This window comes from Arachis ipaensis, chromosome B9 (genome assembly GCF_059453495.1).
Source record: "Arachis ipaensis isolate K30076 ecotype BB chromosome B9, ASM5945349v1, whole genome shotgun sequence".
Lineage (NCBI taxonomy): Eukaryota > Viridiplantae > Streptophyta > Magnoliopsida > Fabales > Fabaceae > Arachis > Arachis ipaensis.
The window spans coordinates 99,110,629-99,128,415 of NC_142444.1; the positions used below are offsets into that span (position 1 = coordinate 99,110,629).

Below are 17,787 nucleotides of genomic sequence, written 5' to 3' on the forward strand. Positions count from 1 at the left end.
TATTGGTGTTGAGGGGTGACTTATACTCTATAATATAGAATTTAGTTAAGCTGAATCATACTGTAGTTTCCTTTTAGATTGAGTCAGAGTGCAGTTTTTATTCTTCCAATATACTGCCTCCCCTAACAATGGGGTACTAATTAGGCTATGTGTGATTATTTTTTCTTTGTTCAGAAAAAAGCAGATTCTTGTATATGATCTTCAAAAATCTCAATTTTAACTGAAACTTCACTATACAATCTACGTGCTATATTGTTTACATTATCATGGTGATACTTGGAGTGAGCATGCAGTTGTGCCTATATTTTTGGATGCCATAGATTATGGCATTTGCTTTTTTTGTAAAACAATCCTATACTTACTTCTATGTTATTTTATTGTATGGCAGGTTCATGTTGCTGCACAAAATCAGCAACGCATTCCATTTGGAGTTGGTATGGCATCAGATCCCATGGCTTTGCGTAGAGGAGCAAAACAGCTTGCTATGGAAGATGTTTGCTATTATCAATGGCCTCTGCCTGGGCTGGATCAGGTTCTGTATATATTCATGGCATTCCTTCAATATTTTGTTTCTCACAATTATATAGGGAGTGGAGCTAACCCACTTCAATGCACAATTTGCAGTTTGGGCTATTTGGTATCTGCGATGGGGCTGCTAAATCCGCAAGCAAGTTAGTGTTTAAATTTTAGTGGAGGCCAATTTTATATCCTGATCCATGGTTCTTGCTCTTTTTAGTATATGAAATATTACTAATTTTTCTCAAATTTTCTTTTTCAAACTTTTTCCTGAGATAATTGCTAATATATTATTGGATTCATAAAAAAGGGAGCGAATTTTATCACTTCATGATGCTTCAGAAATTCTAAGAGATGCATTTTCTCAAACAGAAGCATGCTTGAATCATTACTGAGGTATTATGTGCTCCACTGTGATCTTGGATAGTCCTTAACCAGATAAATTTTTTTTATATGCTAATACTGGAAAATAACATACAAATTGCAAAATTAATCTCTTATATCAATAAGCATTTTGTGGTACAGATTAAAGCCACCATCAGGGTCTGCTGTGCCTATTGCAGAGTACATTCCAGGTCAGGAATCAGGAGTTAGGGTCAAATTGATGTCCTATATCCTATATGTTAGCATGAGATTTTTTTGGTAATTTTTTATTAACTTTTTTACTTTAGAGAAATTTGATCCTTCAACTATAATAGTTAATTTTTGTAATAATGATTCTTTTAAAGTTTTGTAGTTTAATATATTAGTGCTTTCGTTAAGAATTAAGTTGACTAAAAAAAGGGTTATTGTGAAAATTTATCTCGTCTTAAGTCATAGTTAGAGGATTATTTATTATTTTAATAAGTTTGTAAATTCATTATCTAATATTTAATATAAATTTTGTTTTTATATTTAAAAGTTTATTTGTCTTGTTATCTAATATCCTATATAAATTTTATTTCTATATTTAAAAGTTTATTTGTATTAATTGTTTACTATTTTTTAAATAGAAAAAATAATTAAAAAAATATAGCTATTAAAATCGACGGCAACGTTGTCGCTTTTTAAATTTAAAATAGACAAAAAAATATAGACAAAAAATTTGTCGATATCTAAATAATTAAATCGACGGCACTTATGTCGATTTTATTGAATCAAATATCGACAGTAACGACGTCGATTTTATATAATAATATTATCGACGACAATGATGTCGATTTTATTGAATCGAATATCGACAAAAAAGGCGTCGATTTTATATAATAATATCGACGACAGCGTTGTCGATTTTAGTAAGAAGGTAAAGTTATCAAACTCATATTATAGACAGAAATGATGTCGATTTTATTAAATTATTATCGACGACTAGGCAAGCCGTCGATTTTATTCGAAATTTGAAAAATCGACAAGCTTAATAGCGACCACCTCTACCGTCCATTTTGCCGTCGATTTTTAATATTATCGACGGCTTAGCCATCGATTTTGCCGTCGATTTTAACGATGTTTCTTGTAGTGATAGATCTTCTCAATTCATGCTCAACTGGTGGTTCAGGTGGAACTTCAACATCTAGTGGAACTTCTGCATCTGGCACCTCAAGTTGAGGTGTAGGTTCATCATGCAAATAATCACCATCATTATCAACTTGTACATCAACCCCATCAACAGGAGGTCTTGTGGAAGGACCAGGTTCATCATCAGCAGAACGTCTAATAGTTATTGTTGACTTATCTATCTTCTCAAGGTCTTCAATAGTTTGGTCTTTAAGAAAAATCACATCTCAACTTCTAATTATTTTCTTGCTCACCGGATCTCATAATCTGTAAGCAAAGTCTTCGTGACCATAACCCATGAAGATACACTACTTTAACTTTTCATCAAGTTTAAACCTTTCATCTCTTGGAATATAAACAAAAGTTCTACATTCGAACACTCGCAAGTGACTATAAGAGACATCTTTCCCTCTCCAAACTTTCTCTGGAACATTACCATTTAGTAAAACTGAAGGAGAAAGGTTGATCAGATCAACCGCAGTCCTCATCGCTTCACCCCAAAAGGATTTAGGCAACTTTGCATGAGAGAGCATACACTTGACTCTATCATTGATAGTACGATTCATTCTCTCTACAACTCCATTATGTTGAGGAGTCTTAGAAACCGTCTTCTCAAGTTTGATCTCATGTTCTTTATAATACTCTTCAAACGAACCGCTGTATTCATCACCATTATCTGCTCGAACACATTTCAATTTCTTTTTTGTTTCTCTTTCAACACTTGCATGAAAGTGTTTGAAGATACCGAGCACCTGGTCTTTAGATTTTAAAATAAAAGCTCACACTTTCCGCGAATAATCATCAATAAAAATAACAAAGTATGATCTATCGCCTAGTGTCTTAGCATCCATAGTGCAAACATCAGTGTGAACTAAATCTAGAATATGTGATCTCCTATGAGGTCCAGAATTACGAAATGATACTCTAGCATACTTTCCAACAAAATAATGAGTACAAGTATTTAAAGTTGTACCTTTCATTGGAAGTGAGTGCTTTTTGGCTAAGACGCTTAGTCCTTTCTCGCTCAAGTGACCAAGACGTATATGGCATAAATTAAAATAAGAATCATTAGCTACATTCACCTCTTCTTTGCACAACTTTGCTTGCAACTGGTAGAGAGTAGTGAGACTATTGTCTTCTTTAGCAATAATGAGAGCCCCTTTGGTAATCTTGTATTTTTCACTACCAAAGGAAGTGCAATACCCCTCTTGATCCAATGTCTTCGCTGAAATAAGATTGAACCGCATATCTAGCGCATGCGTAACATTCTTCAACTGCAACTTGCATCCCATGTTGGTTTCAAGCCACATATCACCCATACCAATGATATCATATACACTCCTTTATCTCCCAATTTGATCTTGCCAAAATTTTCGGTAGTATAAGAAGTGAAAAATTCACACCTCGAAATGACATGACATGAGGTACCAGAGTCCATAATCCAAGTGGAATCATCACAGACAAGATTTACATAATTTTCATCATATGTGATAAGAACATCTTCATAAACAATAGCAGCAGTTTCTTTATCTCTATCTTTTCCTTTATCTTTGTTTCTTTCCCTTAATTGTTCTCTTTTCAAGAACCTACAATACCTCTTGATATGTCCCGACTTGCCACAATGGTGACAAATGAACTCCTTTCTTGGCTTGTACTTTTCTCTTGACTTGCTTCGACTCTCTGACTTGTCAGAACTGTGAGGTTTTCTACTTTGACTTCTCCGCCGTGACTCTAAAACAAGTTCTTCTGACTGGGAGGAGGCATTAATCAAACCTCACTCTCTTCTTCTGACTTCTTCATTCAACATGCTCTCTTTAACTATTGCTAACGTCAACTTTGTATTTGGAGCTGAGTTAGTCAATGTCACAACTAAAACTTCCCAACTATTAGGCAAAGAACTCAACAACAACAAAGCTTGCGATTCATCATTCAAAGTGATTTCATTATTTGTTAATTAATTCACTGTCTCCTGAAAAATACTCAAGTGCTCCGGCATTGATTTACCTTCAATATATTTCATATTGACAAGCTTCCTAATCAATAATGCTTTATTTTTCACATTCTTTCTTCCATATCTTCTCGGCATTTGTTTCGGTGTCAACATGTGGATACATGCTAAGATCAAGCCATTCTCTAATCAAAACAACTTCCTTCCAATTCAACTTCTTCCATTCAGCATCGGATTTAGTACCTTTGGATTTATTCCCTTCCACAGGATCATACAAGTTCTTGCTATATAACATATCTTCCATGAGGGTCTTCCAAATTGAATAATATTGGGAATTTAATTTGGCCATAATTGGCCCATAAGTATTTTTCTCTATTTAATCAGCACAGAGATAAACAACCAGGCTCTGATACCACTTTGTTGGAAAAATTGAGGTTCAATAAGAACCTATTTAATAGCGGAAGCACCAAAAAATAATTTTTTCACAACATGTATGATTAAATAGGTAATACCAAATATACTCCAAGCAGCAAATATAATGGAAGAAATTAAATAATAGAATTTTATCATGAAAAAACCCCCAAAAGAGGAACAAAAAATCTACAAGACCTAGTCTAGAAAAATCTTCCACTATCAAAATAATGGGTACATAATCAGTCTTCCTAGTGGCACTAGGGCATCTTAACAATCAACAAAACACATCATCAAAACTAATGGAATCAACATAAACCCTCCACAAAGTGGATATTTCAAATCAGACAAAAGAAAAGGCAATACAACTAGCAAGTTATATCCTAATGTTCATCTCTACACCAGGAATAACATACTAAAATTTCATAAGAAATGGAGCAAGTTTACCAGTTTAATCAGATTAAAATGACAATGCTCTTTTTTCCCAATTTTTTTCTTCTCTTCGACGATGAACCCTCACTCTCTCTGTTTTGTTTGGTTAAAAAATGAGAGTGTTTTTCAAAATGTTCTCTCTCTTTCACCTATGGCCTAAAAGCCACTTTCTTTTTATTTTTATTTTTTATTTTATTTTCTAAACCCTACTTAGTTAAAAACCCACCAATATCGTGGAATAAAAAATTATGGTCGTGGTATATAGAAAATAGAGGAATAAAGGAGTGGGAGAGTGAAATTTGGGAGGAGAGAGGAGTGATTGAGTGAAACGTAAAAAGATGATTTGAGAGGGAGTGATTATGATGATGGAATTTGAAATTTGAGACCTAAAAGGTGAGTAGATGGAGCCAAAGAAAATAAGGCGCGCCAATGTGATAGAGAAAAAATATATTCTACGCGTGTTCAAAGAATTAAAGGAAAAAAGGGTAAATCAGATCTTGTATATTGGTGTATGTATGCTACTATAGTTGGCAATTGGTAAATTGCATATTTCTTTGGTGAAATAGATTGGATTTTTTTTTTTTTTGGTGACGAAATAGATTGGATTTGATCTAAAGAATAAAACCTACAAATAATATTATTATATTATCTTATAATACATAGTATTCTGGTGTCAAAAATACTAACGTGGTATCTTCTGGTGCTAGTATGCATATCTCTCTCTTCTCAAAATATTTTAAAAAAATATCTTCTTTAGAATTATAGAAAAATTGATATTTAATGACTAAAATTTAACTAATTATCAATCATTCTAATTAATTTAATTTATATCTTTTTTTATTGTGTATCAACTTTAATTAATATGATTTGCAAATAAAATATACATCTCATTGTTTGAATTAATTAATCTAATATCCATTAAAAAATAAAACATATAATATTATATTATCTGACAACATATAGTATTCTAACGCCAAAAATGTTGACATGGCATGTCTTGGTGCTAGTATGTATACTTCTCTCTTCTTAGAATATTTTAGAAAAGTATCATCTTTGAAATTATATGGAAGTTGACATTTAATGACTAAAATTCTACTAATTGTCAATCATTCTAATAAATTTAATATATATCTTTCTTTTATTGAGTATCAACCTTAATTGATATGATTTATAAATAAAATATATACATCTCATTATTTGAATTAATTTCTCATCAAATATCATTAAGGAATAAATCCTATAAATAATATCATTATATTATGTTATCTTATAACAGGTAGCATTCTGTTGGCAAAAATACTGACGTAGCGCATTTGGTGTTAGTATGCATACTTTTCTTTTCTCAAAATGTTTTAAAAAAGTATCTTCTTTGAATTTTTTAGAAATTGACATTTAATGGCTAAAATTTTACTAATTCTCAATCATTATAATAAATCTAATTTATATTTTTATTTTATTGTGTATTAACCTTAATTAATATGATTTGTAATTAAACTATATACATCTCACTATTTAAATTTATTAGCCTCCTCTACCACCATAATGGTCGCCACCTCATTAACCACCGTAACTCATACCATTATCACTATTATCTTCTCAATTACGACCATGTTCTTAAACAGTGGAGCCATCAGGTATAGTAGCATCAACTATCTTAGTGCATTCATGGATTATATTCTCCACCTTCTTCCTTCTTCAATATCAAGCTCGTAACAGAAGAGAGCAAGATTGAGTGAATTGAATGTTAACATGACAATGCATAAAAAAAATATAGTGCATAATTGATTTTTCTATTTTTTGGCAATGAAGACACACGAGTAAGGTTCTCGGGAAGAATAAACAAATAAAAATAAAGAATCAATAAAAAGAAGAAGTATTAGAGAAAGAAAGAGAAGTCGAGTAAAAGAAAAAAAATTAGGGCAAAAACAAATATGAAAGAATATATAAAAATAAGTATTTTTTTAAATTAATTTTCCATTTAAAATTTAAATTTTGAATTATTATAGTTTAGAGATTGAGTATATCTAAAAAATAAAAAATAACATAAAAAGAAAAAAGATGCCAAAAAAAGGACACAAAAAATTTGAAAATTCAGTAGACATAATAAATAAAGAATAAGAGACCAAGAAAAAAGAAACAAACGAAAAAGAAAAAAATATTTAAATCCATGTATGGACAACAGGATGATGTGGATTAATAGATATGTATGTATAAGATAAGCCATGACACATGATGAATGATATATATAGTTGTTCGTACCAGAGGTGATTTTACGAACTGGTGAAGTGAGAAGGTTGGAAATCTTGACTTCAGCATACACAGAATCAAGTTGGATGGGCAACTTGCAAAACACTCCGATGTTAAAGTTAGTAGTACTTTTTGGTGATATGGAACAAGTGTCTTTACCTGCTGTGTATCCTTCCTTTTATACCTACCCTTTGAGGCTGCCATTTTTCCAGCCTTTAATACTTTTATGTCGCGTTACTATTGTCAGGATTTGACAGTTTCGGCTTTAGTGATCCAACCATTATGACGTTCCCGGCATTATCTCATAACATCGGATTCTTACTTAATTGTCTGTTATGATCTTATTTGTCCAGAACAGTGCCCCCAACTCGGATTGCCAGACCTTAGCCTTTTTGTCAAGGGTATCCCAGTTTATGAAGTTGGGCCTATTTCTAAATTGGGACTCTGGAAGTTTATTAAAAAAACTGAACAGTTTCTTAATTTCTTTTGAAGTAGTTGTAATTTTCTCGTTCTACGAACCGTCAGCCCATTTTTTGATTTCTCTCTCCAACAATAAATGCAACATTAACTTGAATTTAAATAACTTTTCATTTTCACTCTACCTTCCGTTTGCTCTTTCCTCATTTTCCATCACTTCTTATTCATCTCTTTCTTCTCCCAGTGAGCGTCTTTCGCTCAGATTCCCTTTTCGACCTCACTTTCCATCGCCATCGCATTCTGCCTCATTTTCCATTGCTATCGTACTCTCCATCACGTTAGGGAGGATTACTGGTGCTTGTTAATGGAATTTTCAAAAGTCTTTGATAAAGGTTAGTGAAGCTTCTTCCTTATCTTTTCTATATTTTTACTAGGGGGATTGCCCATGTTCTATTTTTCCTCTTCTGACGTTGTCTATTCAAAGCTTTTCCTCGCATTACCTTTATATTTGTTACCTTTAATTAGGCTCAATATAGTACGGAACCACTATTTCCCCAAAATAGTTGATGATTACTATTTGCCCCCCACTCTTCGCAGTTTTCCTTGTTTTTTGACTGTTTGTGTTGTGTTTTGAGCTAGCTGTAGCTATAGGATTTGTATTTTTTTAGAAATTTTTCTTCTATTTTTGCTTCAACATAGTGGTGGTGACGTAGTGGTGGTGACGTAGTGCTCTTCGCATTCCCTGGCTGGACGACTTCGAGAATGAGACTGTCTAGACAACGAGTGCTCCGCTAACCATCGTTCAAGTTCCAATTGGTAACGATCCAACTCTTGTACCCGATGTCGCATTTCATGCATGGCGTGGTGATAGTCATCTCCAAGGCCAGAAAAATGATGAACTTCTGGTGATGGGTTTCCAGGTTAGGGGCTCTTGGATTTTCATAGCCGAGGGGAGCTTCTTCATGACTTGGTGTAACCTCAGTCTCGTGTCTGTCCTCCCGGTGTTGGCCCTTCAATTGAGTTTCTAAATTGATTGTGGACTGAATTCGATGCTCGGCCATGATTCTTAGCGAAGTAGGATTTTTCCATAGACGGCACAAAATGTTCGTACCAGAAGTGAGTTTATGAACTGGTGAGGTGAGAAGGTCAGAAATCCTAACTTTAGCATGCACAAAACCAGGCCGGATAGGGAACCTGCAAAATACTTCGATGTTAAAGTTAGTAGTGCTTTTTGGTGATATGGAACAAGTGTCTTTACCCACTGTGTATCCTTCCCTTTACACCTGCCATTTGGGGGTGCCATTTTCTCAGCCTCTAATGCTTTTATGTCACGTTACTATTGTCAGAATTTGACGGTTTCAGCTTTAGTGGTACAACCGTTATGACGTTTCTGGCATTATCTCGTAACATCAAATTCTTACTTAATTGTTAGTCTGTTAGGATCTTATTTGTCCAGAACAATAACATATACAATTACACCATTCTTTAAGAGGTTGACTGGTGTGCGAAATCGTGATCATTCCATTCCTTGGTAACGGCGATAAAAACTCAATACGCACGTTCATGATCTTATATCTATTTCACAACTTCGTACAACTAACCAGCAAGTGCACTGGGTCGTCCAAGTAATAAACCTTACGTGAGTAAGGGTCGATCCCACAGAGATTGTCGGCTTGAAGCAAGCTATGGTCACCTTGTAAATCTCAGTCAAGCGGATTAAATTGTATTAAGAAATTATAGTGGATGAAAATAAATAAAATATAAAATAGGATAGTGGTACTTATGTAATTCATTGGTGAGAATTTCAGATAAGCGTATAGAGATGCTTTCGTTCCTCTGATCTCTGCTTTTCTATTGCCTTCATCCAATCAATCCTACTCCTTTCCATGGCAAGCTTTATGTAGAGCATCACCGTTATCAATGGCTACATCCCATCCTCCTGTGAAAATGGTCCAATGCGCTGTCACTGCATGGCTAATCATCTGTCGGTTCTCGATCATACTGGAATAGGATTTACTATCCTTTTGCGTCTGTCACTACGCCCAGCACTCGCAAGTTTGAAGCTCGTCACAGCCATCCCTTCCCAGATCCTACTCAGAATACCACAGACAATGTTTAGACTTTTCGGATCTCAGGAATGGCCATCCATGGGTTCTAACTTATACCACGAAGACACTAATAACTCGGACTCGGTCCCCTTTATTAGATATCCAAGAGATATCCATTCAATCTAAGGTAGAACGGAAGTGGTTGTCAGACACGCGTTCATAAGTTGAGAATGATGATGACTGTCATGATCATCACATCCATCATATTGAAGTGCGAATGAATATCTTAGAAGCGGAATAAGTTGAATTGAATAGAAAAACAGTAGTACTTTGCATTAATCCTTGAGGAACAGCAGAGCTCCACACCTTAATCTATGGTGTGTAGAAACTCTACCGTTGAAAATACATAAGTGATGAAGGTCCAGGCATGGCCGAGAGGCCAGCCCCCAAAACGTGATCAAAGGATCAAGAGATAATCCAAAGATGTAAATACAATAGTAAAAAGTCCTATGTATACTAGACTAGCTACTAGGGTTTACAGAAGTAAGTAATTGATGCAGAAATCTACTTCCGGGGCCCACTTGGTGTGTGCTTGGGCTGAGCATGAAGCTTTTACGTGGAGAGGTCATTCTTGGAGTTGAACGCCAGTTTGTAACGTGTTTCTGGCGTTGAACTCCACTTTGCAACTTGTTTCTGGCGCTGAACGCTAGACTGCAACATGGAACTGGCATTCAACGCCAATTTGCGTCATCTAAACTTGGGCAAAGTATGGACTATTATATATTGCTGAAAAGCCCTGGATGTCTAATTTCCAAAGCAATTGGAAGCACGCCATTTGAAGTTCTGTAGCTCCAGAAAATCCATTTTGAGTGCAGGGAGGTCAGAATCCAACAGCATCTGCAGTCCTTCTTCAACCTCTGAATCTGATTTTTGCTCAGGTCCCTCAATTTCAACTAGAAAGTACCTAAAATCACAGAAAAACACATAAACTCATAGTAAAATCCAGAAATGTGATTTTTAATTAAAAACTAAAAAATATAATGAAAACTAATTAAATCATACTAAAAACATACTAAAAACAATGTCAAAAAGCGTATAAATTATCCGCTCATCACAACACCAAACTTACATTGTTGCTTGTCCCCAAGCAACTGAAAATCAAATAGGATAGAAAGAAGAGAATATACTATAAATTCCAAAATATCAATGAAACATAGCTCCAATCAGATGAGCGGGACTTGTAGCTTTTTGCCTCTTGAATAGTTTTGGCATCTCGCTTTATCCATTGAAGTTCAGAATAATTGGCATCTATAGGAACTTAGAATTCAGATAGTGTTATTGATTCTCCTAGTTTAGTATGTTGATTCTTGAACACAGCTACTTTATGAGTCTTGGCCGTGGCCCTAAGCACTTTGTTTTCCAGTATTACCACCGGATACATAAATGCCACAGACACATAACTGGGTGAACCTTTTCAGATTGTGACTCAGCTCTGCTAAAGTCCCCAATTAGAGGTGTCCAGGGTTTTTAAGCACACTCTTCTTTTGCTTTGGACCTTGACTTTAACCGCTCAGTCTCAAGTTTTCACTTGACACCTTCACGCCACAAGCACATGGTTAGGGACAGCTTGGTTTAGCCGCTTAGGCCAGGATTTTATTTCTTTAGGCCCTCCTATCCACTGATGCTCAAAGCCTTGGGATCCTTTTTATTACCCTTGCCTTTTGGTTTTAAGGGCTATTGGCTTTTTGCTCTTTCCTTTTGGTTTTAAGAGCTTTTGGCTTTTTCTGTTTGCTTTTTCTTTTTCTTTCTATTTTTCTTCGCCATTTTTCTTTTTTTTTTTTTGCAAGCTTTTTGTATTCACTGCTTTTTCTTGCTTCAAGAATCATTTTTATGATTTTTCAGATTATCAAATAACATTTCTTCTTGTCATCATTCTTTCAAGAGCCAACATATTTAACATTCTTAAACAACAACTTCAAAAGACATATGCACTGTTCAAGCATTCATTCAGAAAACAAAAAGTATTGTCACCACATCAAAATAATTAAACTAGTTTCAAAGATGAATTCGAAACCATGTACTTCTTGTTCTTTTGTAATTAAAACATTTTTAATTTAAGAGAGGTGATGGATTCATAGGACATTCATAACTTTAAGGCATAGACACTTAAATACTAGTGATCATGAAGACAAAAACATAAACAAACATAAAGCATAAAAATCGAAAAACAGGAAAATAAATAAACAAGGAGATTAAGGAATGAGTCCACCTTAGTGAGGGTGGCGTCTTCCTCTTCTTGAAGAACCAGTGGTGCTTTTGAGCTCCTCTATGTCTCTTCCTTGTCTTTCTTGCTCCTCCCTCGTAGCTCTTTGATCTTTTTTAATTTCATGGAGGATGACGGAGTGCTCTTGATGTTCCACCCTTAATTGTCCCATGTTAGAACTTAATTCACCTAGAGAAGTGTTGATTTGTTCCCAATAGTTTTGTGGGAGAAAGTGCATCCCTTGAGGCATCTCAGGGATTTCATGGTGAGGAATCTCCTCATGCTCATGTTGAGGTCCATGCTCTCTTGTTTTCTCCATCCTTTTCTTAGTGATGGGCTTGTCCTCTTCAATGAGGATGTCTCCCTCTATGTCAATCCCAGCCGAATTGCAGAGGTGGCAAATGAGGTGAGGAAAGGCTAACCTTGCCAAGTTGGAGGACTTGTCAGCCACCTTGTAGAGTTCTTGAGGTATAATCTCATGAACCTCCACTTCCTCCCCAATCATGATGCTATGGATCATGATGGCCCGGTCTATAGTAACTTCAGACCAGTTGCTAGTAGGAATGATTGAGCGTTGAATGAACTCCAACCATCCTCTAGCTACTGATTTGAGGTCAAGCCTTCTTAGTTGAACCGGCTTGCCTTTTGAGTCAATTTTCCATTGAGCTCCTTCCACACATATGTCCATGAGGACTTGGTCCAACCTTTGATCAAAGTTGACTCTTCTAGTGTAGGGGCATGCGTTCTCTTCCATCATTGGCAAGTTGAACGCCAGCCTCACATTCTCCAGACTGAAATCTAAGTATTTCTCCTGAACCATGGTGAGCCAATTCTTTGGGTTCGGGTTCACACTTTGATCATGGTTCCTAGTAACCCATGCGTTTGCATAGAACTCTTGAACTATTAAGATCCCGACTTGTTGAATGGGGTTGGTTAGAACTTCCCAACCTCTTCTTTGGATTTCAAGTCGGATCTCCGGATACTCATTCTTTTTGAGTTTGAAAGGAACCTCCGGGATCACTTTCTTCTTGGTCACAACTTCATAGAAGTGGTCTTGATGAACCTTAGAGATGAATCTCTCCATCTCCCATGACTCAGAGGTGGAAGCAATTGCCTTCCCTTTCCTCTTTCTAGAGGTTTCTCTGGCCTTAGGTGCCATAAATGGTTATGGAAAAATAAAAAGCAATGCTTTTACCACACCAAACTTAAAATGGTTGCTCGTCCTCGAGCAAAAGAAAAGAGAAAGAAGTATAAGAAGAAGAGAATGGAAGAGATGGGGGGAGAAGTGGTTTCGGCCAAGTGGAAGAAGAGATGGTTGTGTTGTGTGAAAATGAAGAAGGAATGAGGGGTTTGTATAGGAGTGGGGAGGGGTTAGGGTTCGGTCATTTAGGTTTGGGTTTGGGAGGGAAATTATTTTGAATTTAAAGGTAGGTGGGGGTTTTGGGGAAGAGAGGATGGATGTGAGTGGTGAAGAGGTGATGGAAAAGAGTGATTGAGTTGATTGGTGAGGGGTATTTGGGGAAAAGTGATATGAAAAGGTGTGAAGAGGAGAGAAGAAAGGTAAATGGGGATCCTGTAGGGTCCACAGATCCTGAGGGAATCCTGTGGGGTCCACAGATCCTGAGGTGTTTGAAGATTTCTCATCCCTTCACCTTTGAGGCGTGTAAAACGCCCTATATATGCAGTCCTGGCGTTTAACGCCAGACTGCAACATGTTTCTGGCGTTAAACGCCACTTCCATGCTTGTTTTGGGCGTTCAACGCCAGTCTGCAGCATGTTTCTGGCGTTGAACGCCAGTATGGTGCATGTTTCTGGCGTTAAACGCCAGTCTGATGCTTATTTCTGGCGTTTAACGCCAGCTTTCCTCTGGGTGTAATCCTGGCATTTAAACACCAGACGGCTGCTTGTTTCTGGCGTTTAACGCCAGTTTCATGCTCTGTTCTGGCGTTAAACACCAGCCAGATGCTCCTTACTGGCGTTTAAACGCCAGTATGCCCTTCCTCCAGGGTGTTCTATTTTCAATGCTGTTTTTCATTCTGTTTTTGATATTTTAGTAGTTTTTGTGACTCCACATGATCATCAACCTAATAAAACATGAAATAACAAAGAGAAAATAAAATAAAAATGATTAAATAACATTGGGTTGCCTCCCAACAAGCGCTTCTTTAATGTCAATAGCTTGACATTGGGCTCTCATGGAGCCACACAGGTGATCAGGTCAATTTTATAGACTCCCAACACCAAACTTAGAGTTTGGATATGGGAGTTCAACACCAAACTTAGAGTTTGGTTGAGGCCTCCCAACACCAAACTTAGAGTTTGACTATGGGGGCTTTAGTTGACTCTGCAGTGAGAGAAGCTTTTCATGCTTCCTCTCCATGGTTACAGAAGGAGATCCTTAAGTTTTAAAGATAAGGGAGTCCTCATTCAGTTGAAGGATCAATTCTCCTCTGTCCACATCAATCATAGCTCTTGCTGTGGCTAGGAAGGGTCTTCCAAGAATGATGGATTCATCCTCATCCTTCCCAGTATCCAGGATTATGAAATCAGCAGGGATGTAAAGGCCTTCAACCTTTACTAACACGTCCTCTACCTGACCATAAGCCTGTTTTCTTGAGTTGTCTGCCATCTCTAATGAGATTCTGGCAGCTTGCACCTCAAAGATTCCCAGTTTCTCCATTACAGAGAGGGGCATGAGGTTTATCCCTGACCCAAGGTCACACAGAGCCTTCTCAAAGGTCATGGTGCCTATGGTGCAAGGTATTGAGAACTTTCCAGGATCCTGTTTCTTCTGAGGCAATTTCAGTTGATTCAGATCACTCAGTTCATTGGTGAACAAGGGAGGTTCATCTTCCCAAGTCTCATTGCCAAATAATTTGGCATTCAGCTTCATGATTGCACCAAGGTACTTGGCAACTTGCTCTTCAGTAACATCTTCATTCTCTTCAGAAGAAGAATACTCATCAAAGCTCATGAATGGCATAAGGAGGTTCAATGGAATCTCTATGGTCTCTAGATGAGCCCCAGACTCCTTTGGTTCCTCAGAGGGAAACTCCTTATTGATCTCTAGACGTCCCAGGAGGTCTTCCTCACTGGGATTCACGTCCTCCTCCTCTTTTGTGGTTTTGGCCATGATGGTCATTTCAATGGCCTTGCACTCTCCTTTTGGATTTTCTTCTGTATTACTTGGGAGAGTACTAGGAGGAGTTTCAGTGATTTTCTTACTCAGCTGGCCCACTTGTGCCTCCAAATTTCTAATGGAGGACCTTGTTTCGTTCATGAAACTCACAGTGGCCTTAGATAGATCAGAGACTAAATTTGCTAAGCTAGATGGATTCTGCTCAGAATTCTCTGTCTGTTGCTGAGTGGATGATGGAAAAGGTTTACTATTGTTAAACATGTTTCTTCCACCATTAGTAAAGCCTTGTTGAGGCTTTTGTTGATCCTTCCATGACAGATTTGGGTGATTTATCCATGAGGGATTATAGGTGTTTCCATAGGGTTCACCCATGTAATTCACCTCTGCTATTGCAGGGTTCTCAAGATCATAAGCTTCTTCCTCAGAAGATGCCTCTTGAGTACTGTTGGATGTAGCTTGCATTCCATTCAGACTCTAAGAAATCATATTGACTTGCTGAGTCAATATTTTGTTCTGAGCCAATATGGCATTCAGAGTATTAATTTCAAGAACTCCCTTCTTCTGAGGCGTCCCATTACTCACAGGATTCCTCTCAGAAGTGTAAATGAACTGGTTATTAGCAACCATGTCAATGAGTTCTTGAGTTTCTGCAGGCGTTTTCTTTAGGTGAATGGATCCACCTGTAGAAGTATCCAATGACATCTTAGCTAATTCAGACAAACCATCATAGAATATATCCAGGATGGTCCATTCTGAAAGCATGTCAGAAGGACACTTTTTGGTCAGTTGCTTATATCTCTCCCAAGCTTCATAGAGGGATTCACCTTCTTTTTGTCTGAAGGTTTGAACATCCACTCTAAGCTTACTCAGCTTTTGAGGAGGGAAGAACTTGGCTAAGAAAGCCGTGACCAGCTTATCCCAAGAGTTCAGGCTATCTTTGGGTTGAGAGTCCAACCACACTCTAGCTCTGTCTTTTACAGCAAACGGGAAAAGCATAAGCCTGTAGACCTCGGGATTAACCCCATTGGTCTTAACAGTATCACATATCTGCAAGAATTTAGTTAAGAACTGAAAAAGATCTTCAGATGGAAGTCCATGAAACTTGCAGTTCTGCTGCATCAGATAAACTAATTGAGGTTTCAGCTCAAAATTGTTTGCTCCAATGGCAGGAATGGAGATGCTTCTTCCATGTAAATTGGAATTAGATGCAGTAAAGTCACCAAGCATCCTCCTTGCATTATTATTATTTTCGGCTGCCATCTCCTCTTCCTGTTTGAAAATTCCTGTAAGGTTGTCTCTGAATTATTGTATTTTAGCTTCTCCTAGTTTCCTTTTCAGAGTCCTTTCAGGCTCAGGATCTGCTTCAACAAGAATATTCTTGTCCTCGCTCCTGCTCATATGAAATAAAAGAAAACAGAAAATAATAGAGATATTCTTTGCCTCAGTAGAGAGAGGTTCCTTTGTGTGAGTAGAAGAAGAAAAGAATGTAATGTAAGGAAGGAAAAAGGGAAAACTCGAACACAGAGAGGGAGGTGGTGTTCGAATTTTTTGGATGGAAGAGAGGTGTTAGTAGATGAATAAATAAATAGAAGGAGATGAGAGAGAGAATTTCGAAATTTAATTAAAATAAAAATTAAAATTGAAAGTTAGATTTCGAAAATTAAAGTTGAAATTAAATTAAAATTAAAACAATTAGTTAATTAAAAAGGAATTTTGAAAAAGAAGAGAGGGAATTTTCGAAATTAAGAGAGAGAGGATTAGTTAGGTGGTTTTGAAAAAGATATGATTGAAACAAAAAGATAAGATTGATTGAAAAAGATTTGAAAATCAATTTTTTAAAAAAGATAAGAGGTTAGGAAAGAAGTTGAAATTGAGTTTGAAAAAGATATGATTGAAATTTTAATTTGAAAAAAGATTTGAAAAGAAAATTAAAAAGATTTGATTTTGAAAACTAAAGTTGATTACTTGACTAACAAGAAACTAAAAAGATATGATTCTAGAGTTTAAAGGTTGAATCTTTCTTATTAGGCAAGTAACAAACTAAAATTTTTTTTGAATCAATCATATTAATTTTTAGCATTAATTTTGAAAATATGAAATAAAAATAAGAAAAAGATTTTGAAAATAAATTTTAAAAATTTCGAAATTATGAAAGAAAAATGAAAAAGATTTAATTTTTGAAAAAGATTTGAAAAAGATAGAATTTTTAAATTGAAAATTTGATTTGACTCATAAGAAATAATAAGATTTTAAAAATTTTTGAAAAAGTGAATTCAAATTTTCGAATTTGATGAGAAGAAAAAGGGAAAGATATTTTTTTTTATTTTTTGAATTTTTAATGATGAAAGAGAAAAACAACAAAAAGACTCAAAACATGAAGATTATGAATCAAAACACATGATGCATGCAAGAACACTTTGAATGTCAAGATGAACACCAAGAACACTTTGAAGATCAAGATGAACATCAAGACTTATTTTTGAAAATTTTCAAGAAAAGAAAAACATGCAAGACACCAAACTTAGAAATTTTTAAACTTTAGACACTAATGATTCAAGAATGCATATGAAAAACAAGAAAAGACACAAAACATTAAATTTTAAAGATCAAACAAGAAGACATACCAAGAACAACTTGAAGATCATGAAGAATGCAATGCATGAATTTTCGAACATGCAAGAAAAATAACAACATGCAATTTGACACCAAACTTAAAAATTGACACTAGACTCAAACAAGAAACATAAAATTTTTGGTTTTTATGATTTTATTAATTTTTTTGGATTTTTCGAAAATTAATTTGAAAAAGAAAAATAAGGATTTCAAAATTTTT

At 35.8% G+C, this 17,787-nt stretch overlaps 1 non-coding gene across 1 annotated transcript; it reads left to right on the forward strand.

Annotated features, from left to right (window-relative positions):
- Positions 1–15,710: 15,710 nt before the first annotated feature.
- On the forward strand, positions 15,711–15,818 carry LOC148545602 (small nucleolar RNA R71). Its single transcript, XR_015901332.1, has one exon. It is a non-coding gene; the product is annotated as a small nucleolar RNA R71 (small nucleolar RNA).
- Positions 15,819–17,787: the final 1,969 nt, after the last annotated feature.